The sequence below is a fragment of the Ceratotherium simum genome, chromosome 16, assembly GCF_057802395.1.
Source record: "Ceratotherium simum simum isolate JZ-2026a chromosome 16, ASM5780239v1, whole genome shotgun sequence".
Classification (NCBI taxonomy): Eukaryota; Metazoa; Chordata; class Mammalia; order Perissodactyla; family Rhinocerotidae; genus Ceratotherium; species Ceratotherium simum.
Window position 1 is genome coordinate 10,590,174 of NC_141915.1, and position 17,850 is coordinate 10,608,023.

The following is a 17,850-nucleotide window of genomic DNA, read 5'->3' on the forward strand; positions in this document are numbered from 1 at the left end:
ATAACTCCACTAGGAGGATGGTCTGAGTGAGGCCATTGCTGGGCCCCCCATGCAAGGCATTGGTCTGTCCCCTCTGCCACTGGTGGAACTGCCCAGAATGCCGGGTGACTTATCCCGGGGAGGGGTGCTGAGTGATGGTCAAACTGCAGAACAGCTGGGTGGGAAGTTCACGCCCCCCAAAGTGGTCAGGGTGTGGGTGGATTGAGCGAGAGAGTGACAGTGAATGGCAGCCACGTGAGAGTCACAGCTGGGCAGCTCGGCCACCCCAGACTGACGGGGTCATGGAGGGAGGGGGGGCGCACTTGACACAAAGGAGCCCAGAGCAGAGGAGAGATAAAGGGGGTGGAGTTGGGGGCATCTGGTTTCCCAGACACTGTCCTCTCGCTCCCCAATCTTAAGTGACTGCTCTGCCTATTACGAACTGGGGGGAGAGGGGATAGGATCAAGTCACATTCCAGGAAGTGGTCTGCGTGGAGTGTGGCCACCACCTGCCCCTAGTCGTCAGCCGCCCACAAACATTCACACGACCCCTCCCCCATGTGCCACCGCACGCCCCAGAGTTGGCGGGCACCAAAGTCCCCGCAGGTGGGGGGCTCCGCTGGACACCCGCTCCCTCCCCCCGCCTTCCCAACTCCAGAGGGGAAGGAGTTAGGGCCGCGGTCGGCCCCACACGTCGAAACCCCACTTTACCTCAATCCAACCCCACCGGGGCCGAAGCCCGAAGGGCGCCCGCACGGCCGCCCCTCCCCCACGCGCCCCTCCCCCACGCCGCCGTCCGGCCGCCAGGGTCTCCGCGGTCCCTCGCTCGGCCAGGGAGGGGGCCCTGGCTTCGCCTCGGCCGTTTCCTGCCTACCCCCTCCCCGCCGAGGGTAAAAAAAAATCTCCTCCTCCTCCTCCCCCGAAAGCCGCGACCGAGTGGCCCGGTCCGCGCGCGCAGCTCGCGCCCAGCGCTCTCCAGCCGGGGCGGCGGCGGGCGGCGGCGGCGGCGGGGGAGGGGTGCGGCGGGGGAGGGGAGGAGGCCTGGCCCCGCGGCCGCCGCCGCCGCCGCCGCCGCCGCCGCCCGCCCGGACCGCTCGGACCGCCGGGCCCGAGACGGCGCCCGCGCCCGGATTCGCTTCGGCTCGGCCGCGCGGTGGGTGCCTCGCCCCCGCCCGGCCCCGCGCGCCCGCGGCTCCCACTCGGGCTGGGGGGGAGTCGGGGCTGCCGCTTACCTGGCGGCGGGGGCGGCGGCGGCGGGGGCAGCAGTGGCGGCGGCGGCGGCGGCGGCGGCGGGAAGAGGTGGCAGCCGGGGGGGCTGTGGCGGTCGCGGCCCCGGTCGTGGCCCGGCCCGCGCCCGAGTACTCCTTCGTCGTCGTCCTCATAGTCCTCGTCGGGCGCCTCCACCTCCTCCTCCTCCTCGTCGCCCTCTTCTTCCTCCTCTTCTTCCTCCTCCGACACCACCATCTCCTCCTCCTCCTCCTCCTCGTCCCTCAGAGGAAGCCATCCTGTGGCTCTGGCCCCCCACCACCCCCCACCCACCGCCCGCCCGCCTCCCCCACCGCTACCACCACCACCTCCTCCTCCTCCTCCTCCTCCTCCTCCTCCTCCTCTTCGGCGGCGGCGTCCTCCTCCTCCTCACCGCCTCCCCCCGCCCCCCCAAACCCCCGGGCCACCCCCCTCCAAAACCCCCACCCCCGGGGCCGCCGTCTGAGGAGGGGGGCCAAACCACCCCCAGAAATTTTCTTGGAAAAAATTGAGGAGAGACTTTTTTTTTCCCCCTCTCTCCTTCCTCCCAAGAGAACAAGAAAGGGGGATTAAAAAACATATATATATGTATATAAAAGTTTTCGACTTCTCTCTACCTCCCTGTCTGTTGCTTTAAATATATTTAAATTCTGAGGGGGGCGCTCAGAAATATTTCTCAGAGCTGAGGCACTAAGATGGCCGCCTTGAAATTATTTTTAAAACAACCCCCCCTCCAGCACCGCCACCCCCTCCATGAAAAAAGGGAGAGGGGGGGAAAATCCCCTTTTAAAACAAAATGGCTGGCTTAATATTTCATTTTTCACCCCCCCATTCTCCTCCCTGTTACACCCCCATCACCAAGCCTCTACCCAGAAACCCACAAATTTCTCCCTTTTTTCATAACTGATTAGTGCACAGATTAATAGAGATATTTTCCTTGTGTACTGAGTGTGTGTGTGTGTGTCTATGCGCGTTGGGGGGGGCATGAAGGACTTCTGCATAAAACAAAAATGGCTGCTGTGACTAACTCCCCCCTTATAAAAAAATATTTGAGGGGGGGCATTAATCAGTACTCATGCTCAGTCTGACATCAGCATAAATTGTTAAAGGTTAACTAGTTAGATACTAGTCCAACTAGATTTAAATTTTTTTCTTTTCTTTACTAGTCTTCCTCCCCACCTCCCTTCTCTTAAAGAAAAGCTTTTTTTTTTTTTTTTCTGAATACTTCAGAAGGGAGTGGTTTGATGTGAAGGTTTTTTTTTCCCCTTCAGGCATTGAAAAGGAGAAAGATGAAATATATGTTTATGTATAACTCTGTTTCTACATACCTCATTGAAGTCAAAACGCATTTAATTGTGTATGTATCTTTTAAGTGAGAAGCGGTACTGGATTTTTTTTCTTTCTTTAAAAAAGTAATAGAAATCCTAGTGACTTTTGGGGGAGAGACATGAATAGATAGGATGATTGAGTTTTTTTCAAAGGAGTCCATGTTTGATTCTCCCCTTTGCCCAGCCTTTTCAGTGATTTATAATTGTTGTAAATTTTATCTTCACTCTTTTCTCCTTTACCTCTCCCTTCCCTCCCCCAGTTGCTTGAATATAAAATTCATCTGATTTGGGGAATTAATTTAGGGGTAAATAGAACAGATTTTTAGAATAAAGGGGAAAGAGTCAAGTCTGAAGATTGTGAAATTATTTTCTCTTTTCTCCCGTTTCAGTATATTTCCCTTCCTCCATGATCTCCAACACTGATAAAGTAGAAGAAACTGAGGTACCGTCAAAGAGAAAAGTAACTGGGACTGAGAAAAAGAAAGAGGTAGGGGGTTACACTCGCATTTTCATCTAACTTTCTGACCCATGATTTCCCACTGTACTCCAGTGTTATCTTAAAAGTGGTACCAGGAGTCAGATGGATTGAAAAGGAGTCCGAAAGTAGCTTTCTCACCCAGAGATGTGAGCAGAGAAGTCATAAAATAACACTTGCCAGTTGAGCAATGCTAGCAAAGGAAAGAGGGCAAATAGCTCAGTTCTACCCTTTTTCATTCTTGTCACCCTTTTCTTACTCCAGTTTCCTCCCATTCTTTTGATCTCATGTTGCCCCTTTCCTTGCTTCCTATCCCATGCCTGTGGAATCATTTCTCTCCTGGGTTATTTCTCTACCGCTTAAGTAGAGCTGTCAGCCACCCAGCAGCCCCTGCAGTGTTCAGAGCACCTTAAGAGGTAGGGATAGGTAGGCAGCAACCAGAAAGTATTAGTGACAAAGAATACTATGCAAATTTTTGCTTAGGAGGCTAAAATGTTCTTTATTGATGTGCCACCCCCCCTACATAGACTAATACACTTTATTGAGCATTGATTTCCATCTTTTTCTTAACCTGGCATTTGGAATTCTCTTGCCTCTGTTCTCATATCATTCCTGTATTGAGTCTAACTCCTGTCCCTCTTCTATTCAATTTTGTTCTGTTCTCTTTCTCAGTCTCTCTTTACTATCCCCCTTTCTGTATATGGGCTTCTCTGTATGTGTGTGTTTATTTTTTCACAGAGACTTTCTTATCCCTTTGACTCTCAGGCTCTGTCACCTCTAAGTGACTTTTCATCTTTGTCTTCTTTCTGTTTACGTCTGTCTTCCAGGCCCTGACTGTATGTGCCTCTTCCTCATGTGTGCCTGACTCCCCCTCTTTCTGGCCCCTCTGTGTGTGTCTGGGAAGAGTGTCCCCACGTGTGTGTGGGCAACCCTGCACATCATGTGTGCCGCAGTCTCTCTGCCTCTGTGCCCTCTCCCTCTGTGCTGAGCGCCTCTGCCTGCCTGCCACATGTGCCATGAGCTGCAGGTGTGAGTGGCTAAAGGTGGCTGTGTGCATCCCTATACAAACACTCGTCATTCTCTTGAGTGTGCTTTGCATGTAAATCTGTTAATTTGCCTGATTCTCCCGCTTGTCCATCTCCCACTCTGCCTGCATCTCCTCTTCTCTTTTTCTCCCTGCTGACCTCTTGATTTTTCTTCTTTCCTCGTTTCTACCTGCCTCTCTACCTGCTTGCTCCTGTTACGGTGTCTGCCTGCCTGCCTGCCTGCCTGTCTGCTTCTCCCTGACTGGCTGGCAGCCTCTCTCTCTCTCTGGTTGTCTGTCTGCTTCTCTGGCTGTTTGCCCACTGCTCGCTCTCTAGCCATCTGTCTCCCCGCCTGCCTGTCTCTATCACTTTTTTAGCCTTGGTCTGTCTACCTGCCAGGCCCTGCCATGGTTCCCTATCTTGGTTTGCCTCTTATCTTGCCCTTCTACTTGTTCCTCCTCTTATTTATGCCTGTAAAGTTCATGATTTTTCCTTGCCTCCCTTTATGATTGTCTTCTTGCCTGTCTACCCTACTTGCTTGCTGCTATCTCACTGTTTAATGCTTGTATCTTTTTAGTCTGTCTGCTTATCAGCTTTTCCTCCCTTAGCTTCCTCTATACCAACATCCTGTCACTGGTGACGGTCTCTCTACCCCAAACCTCTCAGTGACCCCCTTGCCCCAAACTCTTATCTGCCTTCTTCCCATATCCCCTACCCTGCCTTCCCTCACTGCTTGCCTCCATTTCATTTGTCTCTTCTTCTTTTTGTCTTGCTGGTTCCTTAGACAGTCTGCCTGCCTCAGTCTTTTTGCCATTTTTCCAGTCTCTCATTGTCTTCCTGCCTTTTTGTTGGCTAGCTGGCTGGCTCTTGCTGTCAACATCTCTGCTTGATTTTCTTTTTTCTTCTTTTTTTTTTCAGTCAACTTTTAAATAGTACATACACATTGTACAAAATTTTTAAAGTACTAAAAGTATCCTGTGAAGAGTAAGCCTCCCTCCCATCCCTCTCCCCCAGTCCCCTAGTTCCTCTCCTCAGAGGCAGTCACTACTTCACAGTTCTTGGATATTGTTCCAGAGAAGAATATACACATATAAAAGTCTACTTGCTTTTTGCTACACTTCTTCCTGCTTCTCTCCCAGTTTTGCTGGATGCTTCTTCCTCTTGTCAGTCTGTCAGTACTCCTTCCTACTTTGCTGGGCTTGCCACCTCTTGTCTTTTTGATTCTACTTTATGGCACTTATCTTTTTGATTGACTGGTTGCTGGTTGCATGCTTTTACTGTCAGCACCTGAGGAGCATTTAGGAAGGGCTTGCTCTCTCCTAATCTCCTATTTTACTTTGCATAATAAGTTGTTTTGACAGCACACCTTTGCTGGTCTCTTTGTCACTGAACTATGTATTAATTGAGAAAAGACATGAAAGCACTGGTAGTACTGAAAAATACCACATAAATATAGGTACAGTTAATAAGTGCAGAGAGTTTGTAAGCTGAGCTTACATGCGCAGAGAGTAGGTGGAGGCCCGCTCTGCTTTTCCATAGTCTATATGAATTCTTTCAAGTCATATGAATCTAGATACTTTCAGGTTCAGCAGCACCCTTAGGCTGCTGACCTAGGCCTGTCCAAGAAGTTTATCTTCCTCGTCTAAAAAGCTTCGCTTCTTACTAAAACTTTTCTCCCTTTTCATCCTTCCTTCTGGCTCCTCTCACGTGCCACCTTAGAGATGTTGTAACTCCTTGGGAGAAACAAAGACACAGCCTCTATCCAGGTCTCTTCAAGATGATGATAAAAGATGATGACAAAACTTTTAAACACAATACACTGTTCTTTCATTTCTGCTTTTTTACTGAGTGTATTCCTGAATTTTACCGTTTCAGCCTCTGTCTCTGTGTCTCTCCTCTCTTTTCCTCTCTCCCTCTCTCACTTCTCTTTTCTTGGTTCTGTCTTTCTTCTTAACTATCTGTCTTGGGCTCCATTCTGGCCTCTTTTTCTGATTGGCCACCTTCTCTCTCCTCTGTCTGATTGGCCTGTATCCCTCCATCACCCCATCTGTCTGCTGGATTCTCCCTGTCTGCTGGCAATAATGTATGTGATAGCACTTTATAAATTATAAAGCACTGTGTAGTATAAAACACTATTATCACTTTGTCTTCTTTCTTTCCTTATTGTTTTCTTCCTTTCTCTGTCTGCCTTCTTTCTTTCTCTACCCCTTTCTGGTTGTCTATCTGTGTCCCTCTTGTTGATCTTTCCTGCCTCTCTGTCAGTCATGCTCCTTTCTCTCCTTGCCTGCCTGTCTGTTTTTCTGCCATCCTTCTTCTCTATCTGCTCAGTTCTTGTGTCTCTCCTTCTGTGTTTCCAGATTCCTCTATATTTCTTTTACTGTCTATTCTCTCTGTCCTTAGGCCTTTTATCTGTGCCTCTGTGTATCACTGTCTCTAGCTGCTTGTCTCCCTGCCTGTCAGTTTCAATGTCGGCACCACTCTCTGCCTTTTTCTATCTTTTTGTACTTCAAAAAATAGAAATAGAATAAAAAATTAAAATACCATATGGCTAAATTGGTAGAAGAGAATGTTTTCTGTTTATAATGAGAAAACCATTAAGGTGAGAACAAGGAGCTCAGGCATGCAGCTGTCAAATGCAAACCAGAAATTAGGTACCCCCCACAAAAAAAGAACTAGAAAAAATTGTTAAGGGACTCCCAAGCCAATAATAAGATTATTTATTTAAAGCAAAACCAAGAAACTTAACCCAAGCTATAGTTTTCTACATTTTTTGGATCATAGAAAGTTATAAACCCTTCCCTCAGAAAAACAGTATATACACAAAATACCATATATATTTTCATGGTGTTATGAATACCGTGAAATCTATGGACCCCAGGTTAAAACCCTGATATAGGGACCCAGTGAGAATGATGGAGCACAGACATGAACTCAGGCAACAAACAGGTCAGAGGACTGAGAGAGCATTTTGCAATCTATGATTTCCTACCCAAGGAGATGTTAAAGAGACTCCTAGTTGTCTTTTGAAATATATAGGTTAGTGATAATAATGAAAGGCATGTAAATGCTGAGGATATTCTAGACTTAATCATGGAATTTTAGAGATAGAAGGTCATCCAAACCTGTGATTACCAAATGGATAAATAAGATTGCCACCTGGCCTTTCATGGGAAGGTCTGTCCTTTGTTCTGAGATTATATATGTCTTCTATATATTTTTATATAGAATAAATAATATGATATACTGTGTTTATATATAATAAATATATGATATATATGCATATATATATACATGTTTATATTTATATATTATATTTGTTTAAAATGTCCTTTCTAAAAATGAGATAGATCTGTAGGGAAGGATGTTCATAGTAGATTTTACAGAGAGAGGGAAAGAGAAAGAAAATTACTTTTTATACTTCTGTACAATTCGAAAAAATTTCAACATCCATGTACTTCTTTTATAGTTACAAAATATTTTTAATATCTTTTTATTAAATAACGATAATGGGTATATAGGTTTGGGTTTTGTTGTTCTTAATGTCCTTAATTAGCAAAAAGTCAGCAACTCCAGGTTGATCACTAACATTTTTGTGTGTGTGTGTGTGAGGAAGATCAGCCCTGAGCTAACATGTGCCAATTCTCCTCTTTTTGCTGAGGAAGACTGGCACTGGGCTAACATCCGTGCCCATCTTCCTCCACTTTATACGGGACGCCGCCACAGCATGGCTTGACAAGCAGTGCGTTGGTGCACCCTCAGGATCGAACCCCTGCTGCCACAGCAGAACGCACGCACTTAACCCCTACGCCACTGGGCTGGCCCGTAACGTTTTCTTTTTCACATTTTACTGGCCACTGAAATCTACAAGTCTGGGATCCACTACTTTAATCTAATCTCTTCTTGATTTTATGAAGAAAGAAACTTCAGTCCTACATATATCATATTCGTGATTTGCCATATTTACACACCACCTATACTATTATATGCATACTGTTTTTCTTTAAGTCAATTCACTTTTCTTTAACTTAAATGAATGTCCTTTAAAAAGTAAATTTTATATTACTAAGAAATAATATCCATAAACTCTTGATTTGATAGGGTAATTATGTTTTTCCTAATTTATTTTAAAATACAAATAATTATTAAAATAAAAATAAAAAATAAAAGCATCTTGCATTTTACCAATGGTATAGGTACCATATTTTAGGAAACGTCACTTTAATCCAATTTTGTAGGTACAAAAACTGGGGCCCAGATGTTGAAAGGATTGCCTAAGATCGAGTTAGTTGTTAGGAATAGAGCCAGGACTTGAACTTATATCTTCCAATTTCTAGTCTGGTGTTCTTTCTACTATATACTAAATGACTTCTAAGTCAATTGGATGTCCTAGGGTTTTAAAGGAACTAGTATGTGGGGGCTGGCCCAGTGGCGTAGTGGTTAAGTTCGCACACTCCGCTTCGGTGGCCTGGGGTTTGCAAGCTCCAATCCCAGGTGCGAACCTAGGCACCACTCCTCAAGCCATGCTGTGGCAGGCATCCCACATAAAATAGACGAAGATGGGCACGGATGCTAGCTCAGAGCCAGTTTTCCTCAGCGAAAAGAGGAGGATTGGCAACAGATGTTGGCCCAGGACTAATCTTCCTCAAAAAAAAGAAACTAATATGTAAAATTGATGGTCACATATATAACTTTATTACCTATAACAACTATATTATACTATAACAACTATACTGGCAAAGGTCAATTTAATTGTATCTAGTACACTTTTAAACTACATGTTTTCTGACACAGAGTTCTACTTCTTACCATCTTCCCTAGAGAAACAGTCATCACACTTGTGCATAAGGTGACACATACAACAATGCCCATTACAACATTGTTTGTAATAGCAAAAAATTGGAAACACCCTAAATCTCCAACAGTAAGGTATAGCTATTACAAAGCAATTAAGAAAAATGAGTTACATCTACATAGTAAGATTCTTTACTGTATTTTTGAATGGAAAAAATAAAGCTGCAAAACAATATACACATTATGATATCATTTAGTTAATTTTTGTTCAAAGAAACTAAAAACAATACTATATGTTTCTACAGATACATTTATATGTATATGAATGCCTTTAAAAATTCTAGACACATACATACCAAACTAGTAACAGTGGTTACTTTTGGGAAAGAATAGTTAAGGGGGATATTTAGCTTTATTGATAATTCTGAATTTTTACAGTGAGAAAGAATTCATTTATTATTTGTGTAAACAAATTTAGGTAGCCTCATGATCACATTAGCAGTTGAAGCCAAATGGGACAAAAATTAGTATGATTTCTGTAAAGAAATCATTCCTCACTGATCTCTAGTTTTTTGAGATGAAAAATATGTAAGCAAAGTATAATCAATGGATGTAATGTAGTTACACTTTTGAAAACATTAGTGAGGTTCTAGTTTTAAAATTAATTAAAATATGAAGGAAAGAAAGGAAAGGTGCAGAAGAGCATACATAATATGGTACCATTGATGAAAGAAAAAAATATGTGAATATCCATAGAATATCCCTGGAGGAATACACAAGAAACTGTAGTAGTTAACACTGGGAAGGGAAACTTATTTTTTCATTGTGCATCATTTAAAACAACTTGAAAATTTTTTAGTGACCAAAAGATTAGCTAGGTGGAGGGAGGAGAGACATTTGAGATCAGACATAAACACACAAGAAAAGTTAATTAATAATATGTGGTAGTGATGATTGCTATGGGCTGTAAAATCTGAGAGTTCAGAGAAGAGAGATTTTGGTCAGGGAAGGGGGATCATTGAAAAACTTGCACATGTCGTTGTATTTGAAGTAGGCCCCAAAAGATAACTAAGATTATATAGCAGAGAGGAAAAAGAAGGGCAGTCTAGGTTGAGTATGAAAGTATTTAGCAAGTACTAGTATGTGGACTTCATCTGGCTAGAGTGGTAAGTTCATGATAGAAAGTTATAGTAGGTGTTGGTACTCTTTAAAGGGTCTGAATTGTTAGTATATCAAGTGAAGAGAGGAGGCTGGAACCCTGGAGGAACTTTGAAGAATGGAGGGAAGAGAAGAGAAGCCAAAGAAAAAATTGGAAGTTATTAGAGTAGGAGGTATACCAGCTAGTGTTATTATGGTAGAGCAAGAAGGCATGATATTGATGCTGAATGCTTCATGGAGGTCAAGAAGAGTACCAACAGTTTCTCGAAAAATTAAATATAGAGTTACCATATGACCCAGCAATTTCAATCCTAGGTATATACATACCCAAGATTATTGAAACATATGTCCATGCAAAAACTTGTGCGTGAATCTTTGTAGGAGCATTATTCATAATAGCCCCAAAGTGGAAACAACCCACATGTCCATCAACTGATGAATGGATAAACAAAATATAGTATATCCATACAATGGAATATTATTCAGCCATAAAAAGGAATGAAGTACTGATAGACTCTGCAACATGGATGAATCTTGAAAACATTTTGCTAAGTGAAAGAAACTAGACACAAAAGGCTACATATTCTATGATTCTGTTTATATGAAATGTCCAGAATAGTAGATCGATTCATAGAGATAGAAAATAGATTAATGGTTGCCAGGGGTTGGGGGGAGAGGAGAATGGGAATGACTACTAATGGGTATGGGATTTCTTTTTGCCATGAGGAATATGTTCTGGGATTAGGTGGTGATAGCCTCACAACCTTGTAAATATACTAAAAACTCCTGAATTGTACACTTGAAAACAGTGGATTTTATGGCTTATGGATTATATCTCAGTTTTTTTAAAAAGAGTGCAAACTGGGAAAAGTATTGTATTTGCAGTTGGTCACCTTTAAAGCTAGTTTCGGTGAGGAAGTTATGTAGCAATTAAAGACTATGAGAAACCATTAAAATGTTATCTATGGAAGTTTTTATTTTTATTTTTATTTTTTTGTGAGGAAGGTCAGCCCTGTGCTAACATCTGCCAATCCTCCTTTTCTTTTGCTGCGAAGACTGGCCCTGAGCTAACATCCGTGCCCATCTTCCTCCACTTTATATGGGATGCCGCCACAGCATGGCCTGACAAGCGGTGCATTGGTGCGCGCCTGGGATCCGAACCCCGGGCCGCCAGCAGCGGAGGTCGCGTACTTAACTGCTAAGCCATGGGGCCGGCCCCTATGGAAGTTTTTAATCTAAAAATTTTATCTATTATTGAGAACTATTTCGTAGGTTAAAAGTATATGTATAACATATATCAACCACAAAGAATATTAAAATGAACACATATCTATCATCTGGTTTAATAAATATAATATTAGTAATATCTTTAAACCCTCATATGTTTTTCCATATTCCACATTCCTCTCCTGTCCCGACCCCCAGTATCCTGAATTTTGTGTTATCATTCCCTTGCTTTTTCTTTGAGATTAGTTTCCTTCCCGCTTGTAACTTCTTAATTTTGAAAAATTTCAAACCTACAGAAAAGTTGAAGGAGTACAGTGAACACCAGCATACTCTTCACTTAGATTTACTGATTAACCTTTTGCCACATTGACAGAATGACATGAGCAAATGCTTATCTAGTGTAATTGCATAAAACAATATAAAATAATATATGTAGTATAATCGTAACCATGTAGGAAAATACTTGAAGGAAGTGGTTAAAATGTTAATACTGGTTTCTGCTGAGTGATAGGAATAAGAGTGATTTTTGTTTTGCATCTTTATGCTTCTCTACCTGGAATTTTCTGCAAAGAGCACATATTCTATAATGAAAAAGAAAACTAAGTTTAAAAAATTAATTCAAAAACTATATGGAAAGAGAGAGAATAGGAGATAGTGAGTATCAAACATTTGGTCATAAAGCTTGGTAGTCCTCCCAAAATAGTTTAGAATAGTTGGGAAAATAAACCTGGAAACAGACCACATACCTGAAGGAATCTAATTTTTATCTCTAGGGTTGCTTCCAGATTCTGCCGTCTTGTGTGAAAAGCCCCTGTTTCTCTAAGGCTCCTGCAGTCTGGCTGTATACCCCTCCACTTCTCTCCCTAGCTGTCATCTGCTTACCTCCTCATCATTCCCCTCATTCATTGAAGACTGATACCTGGCTCAGTCCTGCCCTCAACTTCCTAATCAGAGACCTTTCTCTCCATCCCACTTCTGTCTCCCACCTCTGGGAAATATTAAATTCTTACCTCTTCTGAAAAAATATGACCTCTTCTGAAATATTACATTCAAGCCCCCTAGTTTGGCTACAACTTTCTATCCTTCCAGCTCTCTCATTTATCCACTGTTCTTGGACCCATGAGACACTCTAATCCCCTTAACTCTTCCGTTTTCTCCTAATCAGCTCCACTCTGTCTTCCCTATCCAACTTCCCTATCCAACTTAGATTCCATGGTCTGTCATTTCAACCACTCTCCTGCCAGTGTCTCAGTGCCCTCCTTTTTTCCCTCCTGCAAACCCCTAACCTTGGATCACTTTGGCTGTCTATTTCCATCCAGGGTGCAAAGTATTGCTGAAGAAAACACCATGACTATTCAGACCAGTGTGCCTGCTCAGAAATCCTTTTTCTTAGTCAGCTTGCTTTCAGTGCTCCACGGTGACTTTTTCAGACCTTCCTCAAATTCCTCAAACCTCCTCCATCTTACACTTCAGTAGAAAATCTTATCATCTGCTTCTAGGAGACAGATCATCAGATGAAAACTCCCTTGAAATACTGACCCTAAACCAACATATTTAACTGTATGCATGTTTGTCCTATCCTCCCTTCTATCCTGTCTGAAGCTAATCCCTACACTTGGGCTCTGGCTTCTGGCCCTCCCACCTTCTCAGGGACTAATGGTTAACAGTGATCTCCTAACTCTCCTTTATCTCCCATTCTACTTGCTCCTTCCCAACCACATTTAAATGTGTTCAAATCTCCCTACATTTGAAAGAGATACTCTGGACCCTTTTAGCTGCCACCCTACCTCTCTATGCCCATTCACAGCCATGCTCCTTGAAAGAATTATCTATACTCATTGTCTACTTTACTTGCGTACTCGTTTTCCAACCCTCTGCCCCACCACACCACTGAAACTGCTTTTACCAAATTACCAATAATCCCTTGGTTACTAAATTCAGAGGATATTTTTGAGTTCTTAACTTGACCACCCCACCTTCTTGAAATAGTCTTTGCTTGGCTTCTGTGATCTCACATCTGCTCATACTTCTGTTGCTGCCTTTTAGCTAAATTCTTTCCTTTGCTCTTCATTGAGTAAAGGAGATACCCTAAGAAGAAGAGGAAGATATAAGCCCCAAATTGTTGTCTTTGTCTTCTCCCAGTTTTTTAGACCTGCTTTGATTGACCACTATGATGGGAACTGAACGTAATAGTCCTATACAAAATGGCAAAAACCAACCATTTTTTCATTTTTGACATTGGCTTTTAACAATTTCTTATAGTTTTCTGTTGACTGGCCAGCTCGAAATGCCTTGCTTTCCATCTGTTGTCAAACCCCAGCAGAATTGCCCTGACACCTTTCTCAGCTGCGTAACCATCTTTCAAGTTATAGATTTGTCTTGTTCCCCCTGCCCCTCTGCTTGCTCATGAGCCCTTTCACTGTCTAGCTCTCTGAAATTAAAAGGAGAATCATTTTAATTTCAGACTAAATTAGATATTAGTAAATTAAAATCAAGTAATTTTTTTTAAAGATTCTATATTCCAAAACTGTATCACTCCTAAAATGTATTCCAGAGCCAAATAATGAAGTTATCCATTCCCTCTATTAGAGAAAGAAGTTGAGCTTTGGAGTCAGGTAGCACCTGGAATCCAAGTTCTGCCACTTACTAACAGTGACCCTGGGCAAGCTACTTATCCCTCAAGTCTCAGCTCCCTCACTGTAAAACAGGGATATTAATGCCTCCCTTGCGTGGTGGTAGTGAGGATAAGTGAGCTAACTGAACTTACATAAAGCACGGGCTGGCTATAAGGCACTCGATAATTGGTAGCTCTTATTCTAAACAAGTTTACTATTAGCCATTTCTCACTAAAGAGATATTCACTTAAGATGATTGCAAGGTGAGGATTCACGACCTGAGTTATGAATAGCACCTTAAACTGAAGGAGCAAAGGGCTGACTTTAGTTACTCTTGCTCCCAACAGTTGGCCCCATTTCCTTGCTTTCTATAAATAAGCTCAACTCTGGCATGATACAAAATAAACCGCATTTTACTGGACTCAAATAATTTTAATGGAGGCACAAACACCATTGTTAGGTTGGAAAGCAAATGTTACTCATAGATATGGTCTACTAATTTTCTAATCATGACATATGTTACCTGGATACCGAACAATGCCAAATCTCAGGATGTCCCAAGGGAAGCATTCATTACTAAATAAAGAGTGGCTAGCACAAAGAAAGGGAAAGAAATCTAAAATTTTCGAGTGCCTATTCCAAAGACCTTTTATATGGCTGGGTATTTTCCCTTAACCTTATCTTATTTAATCTTCTCAACAGCACTGTAAAATAGCTTCTTTTTAAGTGACCATGTCCTGGTTTATGCTTCTTGTCCTTAGTGAAACCTTACTTCTATTATCCATATTTTATGGTTGAAAAAATGGAATCTAAAGGAAGCAAAGTAGTCTGTGCATGGTTACAAAGCCAGAAAATTCCTCCCTTCTGCGGTTGGATTTCTTCTATGAATATCCCATTCACACGTCATCCAACTACAGCCTGACTTCTCTAACACACCACCATTTTGCTGTTTGCTATCCATGGACACTCAAGTCCTCATCTTACTTGACCTCTATGCAACATTTCACACTGTTTACCACTCCCTCCTCTTAAATATTCTCTCTATGGCTTCCGTGGCACCATTTTCCTGGGTCTCGCTCACCACTCTGGCTCTTCCTTCTGAGTCTCCTTCTCCTCCTCCCCTCCCTTAGATGTTTTTCCCCCGCTGGGCCTCCACTTAGATCACACTTCATTCTCCAGGTGGTCTCATCCTTGACTTTGGCAACAGTTAACTCTCTGCTGATAATTCCCACACCTGTAACTCTAGTCCAGCGCTTTCTTTAGGATCTAGTCCCATATATCCAGTAAGATCTGGGCATCTGTATTTGTATGCCCCAAAGTTACTTCATACAACTAACTAAAAATACATCATCTTCCTCCGCAGTCAAATTCCTCTTCCAGCATTCCCCTTCTCCGTCAGTGGACTCATCATCCTCTCAGTCAGCCAAGTCAGAAACTAGGGTGTCATCCTTGACTCCTCCATCTGCTTCAGACCCCCTCTCAGTAAATTATCAAGTTGTGCAATTCTCCCTTAACTTCAGTTCATCTTCTCTGATCTCCACTGCCACTAACTTAGTTCCAGCTACCTTCCTCTCTTCCCTGGACTGCTGCAATAGCATCAGTCTCCCTGTCTCCACTTTCTCCCCCTCCCTTTTTCTCCCCCTGCACATCCATTCTCTCTTGACATTGTAGTCAAGTCATCTTTTAAAAATGCAAATCCGATCATGCCATTCTTCTATAAAACCCTTAAACCTGAATTGTAAAATTTTTTTGTGTGTGTGTGAGGAAGATCAACCCTGAGCTAACATCCATGCCAATCCTCCTCTTTTTGCTGAGGAAGACTGGCCCTGGGCTAACATCCATGCTCACCTTCCTCTACTTTTTTTTTTATTTGGGACGCCGCCACAGCATGGCTTGACAAGCGGTGCATCGGTGTGCGCCCAGGATCTGAACCCAGGCTGCCAGCAGCAGAGCGCGCGCACTTAACCGCTATGCCACAGGGCCGGCCCCTGAATTGTAAAATTTAAAAGGGTGAATTTTATAGTATGTGAAGTATATCTCAATTCAAAAAAAAAAACTTAACCTGGTTTATAAAGCTTTGCATGACCTGGTCTGGCCTCAACGTCTCTCATTGCCCACCCTCTCTGGGCCTCCCATCTCCTCTTAGCTTTACTGTGCTGCACTTCCTTCTGCTTCTGAGCTCACCACACACTCGCTCACCTCTAAACTGTGCACAATTTATTCTATTTAATCTTTCTCCTTACCTTCTCCCTTCTCTTCACTTGGCTACCTCCTCCCTGTCCTTCAGGTCTCAGCTTGAGATGATGCTTCTCCAGAAATCCTTCCCTGATCTCCCCAGACTGGGTTTAGATGTTCCTGAGGCATTTCATACTTAGCCCTCTTGTAGCATTTATCACATTATATTTGTTCATTTTATGAGGATTGATTGAGTAACTGCTCTGGGCTGGGCACTGGGCTAGGGGCTGGGTATTCAGTGGCAAATAAGAGACATGGTCCTTGTCCTCCTGGAGCTTATAGTCTAAGAAGGAAGTAGATGGATGTTGAACAACGAATTACACTAAATATTTTGATTGTGATTATGATGTTTCAGGGACACCTGAGAGGGCATGATGACACATTTGACATAATTGAAGGGATCAGGGAAGACTTCTGAGAAAGTGACATTTAAGCAAAGACTTTAAGGAGCAGGAGTTGGCCCAATGATGAGTGTAGGTGGAGTGTTCCAGGCAGAGGAACAGTATATGAGAAAGCCATGACAGAAAGGAGCTTGGAGGAGTTTCAGAAACTAAAAGGCTAATATGGGAGACAAAGAAGAGCCTGGAAGAGCCAAATCACGCAGGGCCTTGTGGACTATGGTAAGGGTGTTCTACGTCCTCTTAAGAAGAGTAGGAAGCCTTTGAAGACTTTAAACAAGGGAACTTTAAAAGCTTCCCTTGGCTGCTATGTACAAGTGGAAGCAAGATGACAAGTTAAGAGGCTCACAAACTTCTCTGGATCTCCCACTAAACTGCTCCTTGAGGGCAGAAATTATGTCATTAATTTAGTATATCCACAGAGTCCAGCACTGTGCCTTACTACATAGCAAATGCTCGGTATTATATTAATGAATTGAATAAATGGATAATGGGGCCAGGATTCCAACTTAGGTTTTCAAGAAAGGCTCAGCTCAAGTATCCACACCCTGCTCCCTACACACACACAACCCTTCAAAGATCACCTCTCCACTCCACCCAAGACTGATTACATATCCCTCCTTTTTGCCTCTAATGCATCTGTGGTCGATTGTATTTTCTAAAAATGGCCACAATACTATCTCACTTCCAGTATGCTCTTATTACAATGTAACTCTGATACTCTTCCCACTGAAGTGGGGTCTAGTTCCCTCCCTTTGGATTTGAAGTGAGGTTATAAAAGGTGATTCAGCTTCCTCCTAGTTCTCTTGGGATACTTGCTCTTTGAACCCAGCCACCATGCTGTGAGGAAGCCCAAGCTGCCCTGTGTAGAGGCCGCATGGAGAAGAACCAATAGCCAGCATCAACTTGCCAGCCATGTGGGTGAACCATTTTGAAAGTGAATCCTCCAGCTTCCAGCAAACCACCCAGTTGAGACCTTTTGGCGTAGAAATGAGCTGTCCCCACTGAACCCTGCCGAAATTACAGATTCATTAGCAAAATAAATGATGGTGATTGTTTTAAGCCACTAAAGTCTTGGGATGGTTTTATTAAGCAGCGATAGGTAACTGGAACGGCATCCTATGTTTGTCATGCAGGGAGGTGGCACAACTCACTGGTTAAGTGGGTGGCCTATGACTGTCTTGGTTCAAAGCCCACCCCTGCTACTTACTAGTTGTATGACCTTTGGCAAGTTACTCAACCTCTCTGTGCTTCAGTTTCCTTTTTTCAGTGGAAATAAAAACAGTACTTAAGTTTGTTGTGAGAATCAAGTGATTAATGCAGGTAAACGCAGATCTATAGGTAATCCAGATCAGTCTTTGTGATCATCTCAGG

The 17,850-nt window shown here is 43.1% G+C and overlaps 1 long non-coding RNA gene across 2 annotated transcripts; it reads left to right on the top strand.

Annotated features, from left to right (window-relative positions):
* Nucleotides 1-1,054: 1,054 nt before the first annotated feature.
* On the top strand, nt 1,055-17,254 carry LOC106802260 (uncharacterized). Of its 2 annotated transcripts, none has more exons than XR_015554635.1 (3): nt 1,055-1,132; nt 2,942-3,039; nt 11,007-17,254. It is a non-coding gene; the product is annotated as an uncharacterized LOC106802260 (long non-coding RNA). The 2 variants fall into 2 exon arrangements; XR_015554636.1 differs by having other exon boundaries at nt 11,057-17,254.
* Nucleotides 17,255-17,850: the final 596 nt, after the last annotated feature.